The sequence below is a fragment of the Dasypus novemcinctus genome, chromosome 10, assembly GCF_030445035.2.
Source record: "Dasypus novemcinctus isolate mDasNov1 chromosome 10, mDasNov1.1.hap2, whole genome shotgun sequence".
In the NCBI taxonomy this organism is placed as follows: domain Eukaryota; kingdom Metazoa; phylum Chordata; class Mammalia; order Cingulata; family Dasypodidae; genus Dasypus; species Dasypus novemcinctus.
The window spans coordinates 21,553,543-21,564,187 of NC_080682.1; the positions used below are offsets into that span (position 1 = coordinate 21,553,543).

Genomic DNA, 10,645 nt, shown 5'->3' on the forward strand with positions numbered 1-10,645 from the left:
AGAGATGAACTTACCAGGTGCAATGGATGTGTCATGATGATGGGAGAGAGTGTTGCTGTGGGGGGAGTGGGGGGCGGGGGCGGTGGGGTTGAATGGGACCTCATATTTTTTTTAATGTAATTTTAAAAAAATAATAAATAAATAATTAAAATAATAAAAAAATAAAACCTTTTCCCTTCCACAGCGATAATCTTTTAATATATTTATATCATATTTACTGAAACTGATGTACAGATATTGAGACAATAGCTTTCAAACAAGGTAACATTTGTGTTTACATTGTAGTTTATACTTTAGGCTATACAGTTTTCTAAATTTTTAGTTATCCTATGTTTTACATTATGGTTTACATTATTAGTCTGTCATCCCCTATCTGTTTTTGGTGTAATATTACATGTTTTATATCCATCCTTGTGTACTCTTGTGAAACACTTCTATTGCCCTCCCAGTTATGTTGGTTCCATCTATTCAATATCTATTTCCCCCTCCCCCTGGGGCCCACAGTGACAGTCAATCTTCATTGCTTGAGGAGCCATGTTCAGAGATACTTGCAACAGTGTTGAGGGCTTGACTTGCTCAACTGCCCTAATGCCCTGGGAGCCACCATTTCTCTTGAGAGATACAGTTGCCTCTATTTGATGGCATTAGTTCTCCCCAGGATGTGGGTCTACCTTCACTCTCATTATATGGGTCTCTACCTAATGGTATAGCCCACTCTGGCAAAAGGAGCATTCGGATATTCCCTAGGAGTCTGTCCTGTGTCAGATTATCCCCTTTGAGTATCTTAAACAGGTAACTTTCCTAATTATATTTTGAAAAGGTTTTCTCAGCATTATACTCTCAACCAATACCTGACAATCTCCTATGTTTGTATGTTACCCCACCCTCCCCCCAATTTCTTGGGCAGTATTACCCATCCACCCATCCCTAGCCCCCCTCAAATCTGCAAAGCCCCACCCAAAGGTAACCCTATGCCCCATTTTATCCCTTCCTTGTACACATACTTACCTCCAGCTTATCATAGATTTCACCCATGTAGATGTCAGCTTACATCCTTCATCTACCCCCCGATTTCTTGTAAGCCTATCTTCCAGTCTCTAGCTCTCTGAGGCAGCTTGCTTATTTTATATCATAGAGGCCATGTAGTATTTGTCCTTCAATGCCTGGGTTGCTTCACTCAACATAAGGTTCTCAAGATTCATCCATGTTATCACGTGTGTTTGTCGTGTATTTGTTCTTACAGCGGAGTGGTATTCCATTGTATGTATATACCACATTTTATTGATCCACTCATCTGTTGATGGGTATTTGGGTTGATTCCAACTTTTGGCAATAGTGAACAATGCTGCTATGAATATTGGTGTGTATATATTGGTTTGTGTCCTTGTTTTCAGTTCTGCTTGGTAGATACCCAGCAGTGGAATTGCTGAGTCATATGGCAAATCTATGGTTAGTTTTTTGAGAAACCACCAAACTGTCCTCCAGAATGGTTGGATCCTTCTGCATTCCCACCAGCAGTGGATGAGTGTTCCCATTCCTCCATAACCTCTCCAACATTTGTATTCTTCTGTTTTTTTCATAGCTGCCAATCTTATGGAAGTAAGATGGTATCGCATTGTAGTTTTGATTTGCATTTCCCTGATAGCTAAAGATTTGGAGCATTTTTTCATGTGCTTTTTAGCGATTTGTATTTCTTCTTTGGAGAAGTGTCTCTTTAAATCTTTTTCCCATTTTTTAAATTGGTTGTTTATCTTTTTATTTTCAAGATATAGGAGTTCTTTATATATGCAAGTTATAAGTCTCTTATCAGATATATGGTTGCCAAATATTTTCTCCCATTGTGTAGGCTCCCTTTTTACTTTCTTGGCAAATTCCTTTGAGGTGCAGAAGGCTTTAATTTTGAGGAAGTTCCATTTATCTATTTGTTCTTTTGCTGCTCGTGCTTTTGGTGTGATGTTCATGAAGCCATTTCCTATTATAAGGTGTTGTAGATGTTTCCCTACGTGCTTTCCAAGGTCTTTATGGTCTTGGCTCTTATATTTAGGTCTTTGATCCATCTTGAGTTGATCTTTGTATAAGGTGTGAGGTGGTAATCCTCTTTCGTTCTTCTACATATGGATATCGTGTTCTCCAGGCACCATTTGTTGAATAGGCCATTCTATCCAAGTAGAGAGGGTTTGGAGGCTTTATCGAATATTATATGGCTATATATGTGAGGTTCTATATCAGAACTTTCAATTTGATTCCATTGGTCTGTGTGTCTCTCCTTATGCCAGTACCATGCTGTTTTCACTACTGTAGCTTTGTAGTATGTTTTGAAATCAGGTAGTGTGATTCCTCCAATTTTGTTTTTCTTTTTCAATATGTCTTTGGCTATTCAGGGCCTCTTTCCTTTCCAAATAAATTTCATAGTTAGTTTTGCTAGTTCCTTAAAGAAGGCTGTGTTGATTTTTATTGGGATTGCATTGAATGTGTAGATCAGTTTTGGTAGGATAGACATCTTAATAATATTTAGTCTTCCTATCCATGAACAGGGAATATTCTTCCTTTTATTTAGGTCTTCTTTGATTTCCTTGAACAGTCTTGTATAGTTCTCGGTGTATAAGTTTTTTACATCTTTAGTTAAATTTATTCCTAAGTATTTTATTTTTTGATTTACTATTGTGAATTGTATTTATTTCTCGATTTCCTCCTGATATTGCTCATCATTGGTGTTCAGAAATGCTACTGATTTTTGCACATTGATCTTATAACCTAAGAATTTACCAAACTCATTTATGAGTTCTAGAAGCTTTGTTGTAGACCTCTCAGGTTTTTCTATGTATAGGATCATGTCATCTGCAAATAATGAAATTTTGACTTTTTCCTTTCCAATTTGAATGCCTTTTATATCTGGTTCTTGCCTCAGTGCTCGAGCAAGTACTTCCAAGATAATGTTAAATAAGAGCGGAGACAATGGGCATCCTTGTCTTTTTCCTGAGTTTAGAGGGAAGGATTTCAGGATTTCGCCAGTGTAAACAATGTTGGCTGTAGGTTTTTCATATATACTCTTTATCATGTTCATAAAATTTCCTTGTATTCCGGTCTTTTGGAGTGTTTTTATCAAGAGAGGGTGCTGTATTTTGTCAAATGCTTTTTCTCCATCTATAGATATAATCATGTGATTTTTTTCCTTCAATCTGTTTATATGGTGTATTACATTGATTTATTTTCTTATGTTGAAACATCCTTGCATACCTGGAGTGAATCCCACTTGGTCGTGGTGTATAATTTGTGTAATGTGTTGTTGAATATGATTAGCAAGTATTTTGTTAAGTATTTTTGTGTCTAGATTCATTAGAGAAATTGGTCTGTAATTTTCCTTTCTTGTGTTGTCTTTGTTTGGCTTTGGTACTAGGGTAATGTTGGCATCATACAATGTGTTAGGCAATGTTCCTTCTGTTTCAATTTTTTGGAAGAATTTCAGCAGGATTGGTGTTAGTTCTTTCCAGAACGTTTTGTAGAATTCACCTGTGAAGCCATCTGGCCCTGGGTTCTTCTTAGTTGGGAGGTTTTTAATGACTGATTCTATCTCTTTACTTGTGATTGGTTTGTTGAGATCTTCAATTTCTTCTTTTCTCAATATAGGCTGCTTGTGTGTTTCTAGGAATTTGTCCATTTCCTCTGAATTGTCATTTTTTTGGAATATAGTTTTTCAAAGTATCCTCTTATGATAGTCTTTATTTCTGTGGGGTCAGTGGTGATATCTCCTTTCTCATTTCTTATTTTGTGTATTTGCATCTTCTCTCTTTTTATCTTTGTTGGTCTCGCTAAAGGTTTGTCAATTTTATTGATCTCCTCAAAAAACCAGCTTTTGGTCTTTTTTATCTTTTCAAGTGCTTTCTTATTTTCTATTTCATTTAGTTCTGCTCTTATCTTTGTTATTTCCTTTGTTCTTCTTCCTGTTGGATTACTTTGTTGTTTTTTTCCCAATTCCTCCAAATGTGCAGTTAGTTCTTCAATTTTTGCTCTTTCTTCTTTTCTGATGTATGAATTTATGGGTATAAATTTCCCTCTCAGTACTGCTTTTGCTGCATCCATAAATTTTGATATGTTGTGTTATCATTATCATTTGTTTCAAGGTAGTCATTGATTTCTTTTGAGATTTCCTCTTTGACCCACTGTTTTTCTAAGAGTGTGCTGTTTAATTTCCATGTCTTGGAATGAAATCTGGGCCTCTGGCCATTGCAGATTTCCAGCTTCACTCCACTGTGGTCAGAGATATTATTTTGTATGATTTCAATCTTTCTGAATTCATTAAGCCTTTCTTTGTGGCGTAGCATATGGTCTATCTTGGAGAATGATCCATGTGTGCGGTCACCCCGTGGGCTGAAGTGTGGTTTGCCGGCCTGGCGGGGGGGCAGCCACGGTAGGCCTAATTCCAAGCCACTGCCCCCATAATAGGGTGGCTGGTCGGACTCACCGCCACCTCTGAAGGGAGCTCGGCATGGGCGCAGAGTGCCCTCGGGTCTCCCCTTCTCGGCAGCCATGCTTCCGCGGCCGCCCCTCCTCCCGGATAGCACCACATGATGCCTTATGAGGCAACACCCTTCTTCTTTCTCCCTGTGCAGGCGCAGGGCTGAAGATTCCAGTCTGCCTTTTCCCCTCCCCCCGACAGCAGCAACAGCCAGGCACAAGGCGGGAAACTCAAGTCTGCCCTCTACCCCAGCAACAGCAGCCACCAATCCCTAAACCCTGCCACTTCCCCCAGCAACAGCAACAGCCAATCCCTAACCACCACCCCTCCCCCTTCCAGTACCTCCCACCGACCTTTCTCCTCAGTAACTGCTTGCGGCAACCAATCAGAACATGGCATAAGCTTCGACCAATCAGCCTTCCCCAGCCCCTATAAAACTGTAGCCACTTCCTCAATAAAATTGGACTTGCGTGTTTACCTTGTCTCCGCGGTAGTTCTTCTGCCATGTGCCCTCCAGTCCTGAGAGCCCCTGACAAGGGCCTGGCCTCCCTTGTCCCCAGTTCATTGCCTGCTTCTCCGGGCGACCCCCTCGTCGCCGGCTTCACCGGGCGACCCCGTCAGCCGAACCGCGCAACCCCTGTGAGACCGTCCCCTCGTCTGCTGCCGGACCGACCCCTCGTCCCAAGTGGGACCGACCCCTCATCCCAAGCAGGACCGACCCCTCGTCCCAAGCTGGACCGACCCCTCATCTGCAGCCAGACCCCACCTCTACCGACCGAGCAAGCCGTCGCAGCTGGCGCCCAACGTGGGCCAGTGCAACCCCACCACAGCCTCACTCCATAACCTGGCGGCCCCCCCCCCTTCTTCTCACCGTGGGGCTTCTCTTGTGCAACATTGCTGCTACCTGAGCCTTGGCTACCTCATATGATCCACGGCGGTCTGGGAGAATCGCTGGATGGCTTTCTCCTTCCATGTCGGGGGCTTATACCGACCCGCTATGATTAAGAGGAGCCTTGGATTTCTCGGGAGCGCATGCTCGCACGTCTGAAGTAACCCTACCACAGCCCTACGCCCTCCTCTCTTCTCACCCCTATCTTTTTGCTCTGCATTGCTGCTCCTGAACCTTGGTGACCTCATATGATCCACAGCGGTCTGGGAGAATCGCTGGATGGCTTTCTCCTTCCATGTTGGGGGCTTATACCGACCCGCTATGATTAAGAGGCGCCAATAAAACTCTCAGGAGCGCGTGCCTGAGCACCTCCACTCCTGCCTTCACCTCTGCCTCCTCCCCTCCGCACTTGCTCCCCTTTGCCTTGCTCTACTGCTCGTCGTTCTGCCTTCCCCTCGTCGGGGCCTTCCTTTGGCCCGCGACCACCGTCAGAGTCCCATTGGCTCCAACCCCTCGTCTCACTGCGCACCTCGGCTCCCATCGCCATGCTCTCAAGGTAAGGGCCCCTTTTCTTATTGGCTCCAAAAGGCCATTAGCAATGGGTAACATCCTTTCTGCTAAGCAAGCCCCGCAAGTTCGGGCCCTTGCCGGTCTCCTAGACACTCACCGGTGTAAGATCTCTTTGAAACAGCTCCAAGTATATTGGGACCTTCTTCTCCCCTTTAATCCGTGGCTTACCACGTGTCAGCTCTGGGACCCGGATACCTATACTCGCCTTATAGATAGGGTCACTTCTGCTGTGGAGCAGGAAGGTAAAAGATTCCCTCCTGGCTTATTACCGGCGCTTTTTACCATCCGCTCCTGCCTTCAAGGTGCCCCTACCATCAACTCCCCCCGGCCGCGCCACCGCCGCCGCCGTGATTGTCAGGACGGTGACTTTAACCGGGATCCTGATCGGGATCCTGATGCCGGCTCCGACTCCGACTCTGAGTCGCTTGTTGAGTGCCTTAATAACGCGCTCGAAGATTGTCCCCCTAAACAGTGTAATCTTGCAGTGTTGAGCGCCGGTGAAGATGGCGAACCTCTGCCTTCTTCGCCATCCGAAAAGGGGAGGCACTCTCAAGATGGCGGACTTCCACCTTCTTCCTCGCTTGAAAAGGGGAGGTCCCTTTACCCCTCCCTCCCTCCGACGACTTCCTGCCTGGGTGGGCCGGAAGCTCCCTCCCCGCCATTTTACCCCTCCACACAGGGAAGCCTGTGGCCATCTTGTGGCACCGTTTGGGCACTGGAAGCTTCCGCCCCGCCATTTACGCAAAGTGGTCCGTGGCCATCTTGTAGCCCACGACCATTTTGTGGCCTGCTGCCATTTTGTAGTACCACTGGGGACGGCCCGCAGCCATTTTGTAACACCACATGGGCAATGGCTCCTCTCGCGCCCTCCATGCCAGCGGCCCCCCCCCGGCTCCGCCTCCCCCGGGCAGCCCCCTCCATCTGATCCGTGGCAAGCTGCTGCACGCACGGCCCCCTCTAGCCTATTTTTGGACCCGTATTCCTCCCCTGCCAGGCACGAGTTCTGTGAGTCCCATGCCCGGGCTGCTGCCCTGGACTTTGCCCGCTGTTTCCGCCTCTACCTGGCCTCCCACCCCCAATATGCGGGGCCGGGGGCTGAGGCTGCCTTCTCCCGCCGTTTTGCTGAGGTCTTCCTGCAGCACTTTGAAGCTGAGGTGGCCCGGGCCTCTGACTCCCTCTCACCACCTGTCTTGGCTCCCCTGAGTCCTGGAGCGGAGATCCCACCACATGACCTGTCCCTTGAGAGCTGCAGGGTGGGTGGGCCCCTGGCAGTGCTGGGCCCTTCTTGGTCATCTGAGGACCTGGCCAGCCCCCTCCCTTCCTCAGTCTCTTCCTCTTCTACGACCTCCTCGAAGCTGAAGCTAAAGAAATGCTTCTCCCTCCGCTCAGTGGGTTGCTCCGTCCGCAGTTCAGTCCGTGGAATCCTGCAGTGGCGGGGGACCGTTGACCCACCCTCTCCAACTGGGCCCCTGGAGACCTCCTCAGGCCCCCCAGTCTTAGGAGGAAACAGCAACTCCAACTCCTCTGGTGGGGCTGGGACCATTGGTAGGGGACTGGTTGGTGATGAGACATTCCCTGGGGAAAGATGGACTCACTGTTTTGAGAGGCTGAGACTAAGTTGGAGAGGGGGGGCCTTGAAAGATGGAACAGGGATGGTGCAGAGGGAAGAGCTGCTGAGTTTCATGGGGGCTGAAGAGGCAGCCCCTGACCCAGCTGGAGTGAGCTGGAGAGGAGGGGCAACCGGGCCTACCTCAGGGGGAGGAGGACAACCTCAGTGGCAGAAGTGCCGCTTACTGCTTCGGAGTGAAGGAGAAGGAGGAGGAGGAGGAAGTTGCCTGGAGTTCTTTGTACCACCCAAGGCTTTTCGGCCCCGACTCAGCATTCCCTGCTCCACTATAACAGACGTCCGAACGACCACAGCCCTGGAGATGCCTGACCGGGAGAACACATTCATGGTTAAGGTAGAAGGCCCCTCAGAGTATATCCTGGAGACAGCTGATGCGCTACATGTGAAGGCCTGGGTGTCTAATATCCAAAAATGCCTGAGCCCAGGACCTTGCCCTGCCACCAGCCCCCACCCCATGACCCTCCCTCTGGCCTCTGGGACCTCATTCCTTGCAAGGGAGAACACAGACAGCCTGGAGCTGCCCTGCCTGAATCACTCAGAGAGTCTGCCCAGCCAGGATCTGCCACTGGGACCCAGCGAGAGCAATAACCGCCTGACACAGGGGCCATATGGAAGCCTCTCAGACCGTCCCTCCACATCCATCTCCCCCAGTTCTGCCTCCATTGCTGCCTCCCATTTTGACTCAATGGAACTGCTTCCCCCAGAATTACCCCCTTGCATCCCCATTGAAGAGAGACCTCCAGCAGGGATAGTTCATCCCCTCTCAGCTCCCTACCCTCCCCTGGACACTCCAGAAACGGCCACAGGGTCATTTCTGTTCCAGGGAGAGTCAGAGGGAGGTGAGGGGGACCAGCCCCTCTCAAGATATCCTTGGTTCCATGGGAGGCTCTCTCGACTCAAGGCTGTCCAGTTAGTGCTGGCAGGAGGTACTGGCTCCCACGGCATTTTCCTGGTAGGTCAGAGTGAGATGAGGCAGGGCGAATATGTCCTCACTTTCAACTTCCAGGGTAAGGCCAAGCACCTGCGTTTGTCACTGAATGAGGAGGGCCAGTGCCGAGTCCAGCACCTGTGGTTCCAGTCCATTTTCGATATGCTCAATCATTTCCGGGTGCACACCATCCCTCTGGAGTCTGGAGGCTCCAGTGATGTTGTCCTTGTCAGCTATGTCATGTCCTCCCAGCGGCAGCAGGCGGATGTCCCGCAGGGAACGGCGCCAAATGCGAGTGATCCAGCACCAACTGAGCCAGCTCACCCTCCACCCCGAGAGGCAACCATCCAACCCTGAAGTCCGTTCGCTGCTCGCACTCTACCATCAGTGCAGACGCTGCAACCCTCACCATGCTGGCGAGCCAATTAACATAGTCTCTCTCCCTTCGTACAGGTCAGCTATCAGCGACTCGCCACTGCCGAGGACACCCCCCCCAATTCATCTTCTCGGCCTCCTCCTACCCGACCTCTTCCTGCTCACTCTTCCCGCAGGTGCCCCAAGTCTTCTGTAACAGCAGCCCCCCCATGCCGCCATCGCTCTCAAGCAGCTCCAGCCCCGCTAAACGGCCCGCAACCCGCTTTCCCCGGCCCGCGGCCTGCCTTCTAGCATCCAATAACGTTTCTGCTTTTGCCTCCCCATACTTCTGCGGAGCTTCCTCCTGTCTCGACCTCACTTCTCTTCTCAGCCATCCAAAGCGTCCTTTCTCGTCCCCCGCCCCCCTCCTTTTTTTGCTTGAACCCCCATTGAGTTGCAGATTGGGCCGCCCCATGTTGGCCCGCCCCATTAACATCGGCCTCTCTCGCGCCCGTGGAGACTTTGGCCTTCTTGTTGTCCTCACCTACATCTCCACCACTCCCGACGCTGCCACCACCACCACTGCTGGTGCCCTGACACGACTTGTCCTCACAGCTGCGATCCTCCAGACCATCACACAGTCTGCCTCTGCCGCTCTTCACCGCCAAGAAGAGATCAACTACCTGTAACGCGCTGTCATCCTGGACTTTTAACAGCAGATGGACTTTATAGCTGCTGAGATCAACGAGAATTGGACATTGGCCACCCTTGCTTGCAACGGCAAGATACCGCCCCCCAAATTGTACATTTATATCCCTGTCATACTCACCTCCCTCTTCAGCCCTGCTTCCCTCATTGCTTACTGCCTCTTGGGCCTTGGCTACTTCTTGCTGCTGCCATCCTGGCCCTTATTTGAAAAGAAGGGGGAAATGCGATCACCCCTCGGGCTGAAGTGTGGTTTGCCGGCCTGGCGGGGGGAGCAGCTGCGGTAGGCCTAATTCCAAGCTGCTGCCTCCATAATAGGGTGGCTGGTCGGACTCACCGCCACCTCTGAAGGGAGCTTGGCATGGGCGCAGAGTGCCCTCGGGTCTCCCCTTCTCGGCAGCCATGCTTCCGCGGCCGCCCCTCTTTCCAGATAGTGCCACACGATGCCTTATGAGGCAACACCCTTCTTCTTCTTTCTCCCTGCGCAGGCGCAGGGTGGAAGATTCCAGTCTGCCTTTTCCCCTCCCCCCGACAGCAGCAACAGCCAGGCACAAGGCGGGAAACTCAAGTCTGCCCTCTACCCCAGCAACAGCAGCCACCAATCCCTAAACCCTGCCACTTCCCCCAGCAACAGCAACAGCCAATCCCTAACCACCACCCCTCCCCCTTCCAGTACCTCCCACCGACCTTTCTCCTCAGTAACTGCTTGCGGCAACCAATCAGAACATGGCATAAGCTTCGACCAATCAGCCTTCCCCAGCCCCTATAAAACTGTAGCCACTTCCTCAATAAAATTGGACTTGCGTGTTTACCTTGTCTCTGCGGTAGTTCTTCTGCCATGCGCCCTCCAGTCCTGAGAGCCCCCGACAAGGGCCTGGCCTCCCTTGTCCCCAGTTCGTCGCCTGCTTCTCCGGGCGACCCCCTCTTTGCCGGCTTCGCTGGGCAACCCCATCAGCCGAACCGCACAACCCCTGTGAGACCAACCCCTCATCTGCTGCCGGACCAACCCCTCCTCCCAAGTGGGACCGACCCCTCGTCCCAAGCTGGACCGACCCCTCGTCCACAGCCAGACCCCACCTCTACTGACCGAGCAAGCCGTCGCACATGTGCACTTGA

General features: G+C 50.0%; 1 pseudogene; it reads left to right on the forward strand.

The window, feature by feature from the left end:
• Positions 1–6,418: 6,418 nt before the first annotated feature.
• Positions 6,419–8,827, forward strand: LOC101424410 (SH2B adapter protein 1 pseudogene; annotated as a pseudogene).
• Positions 8,828–10,645: the final 1,818 nt, after the last annotated feature.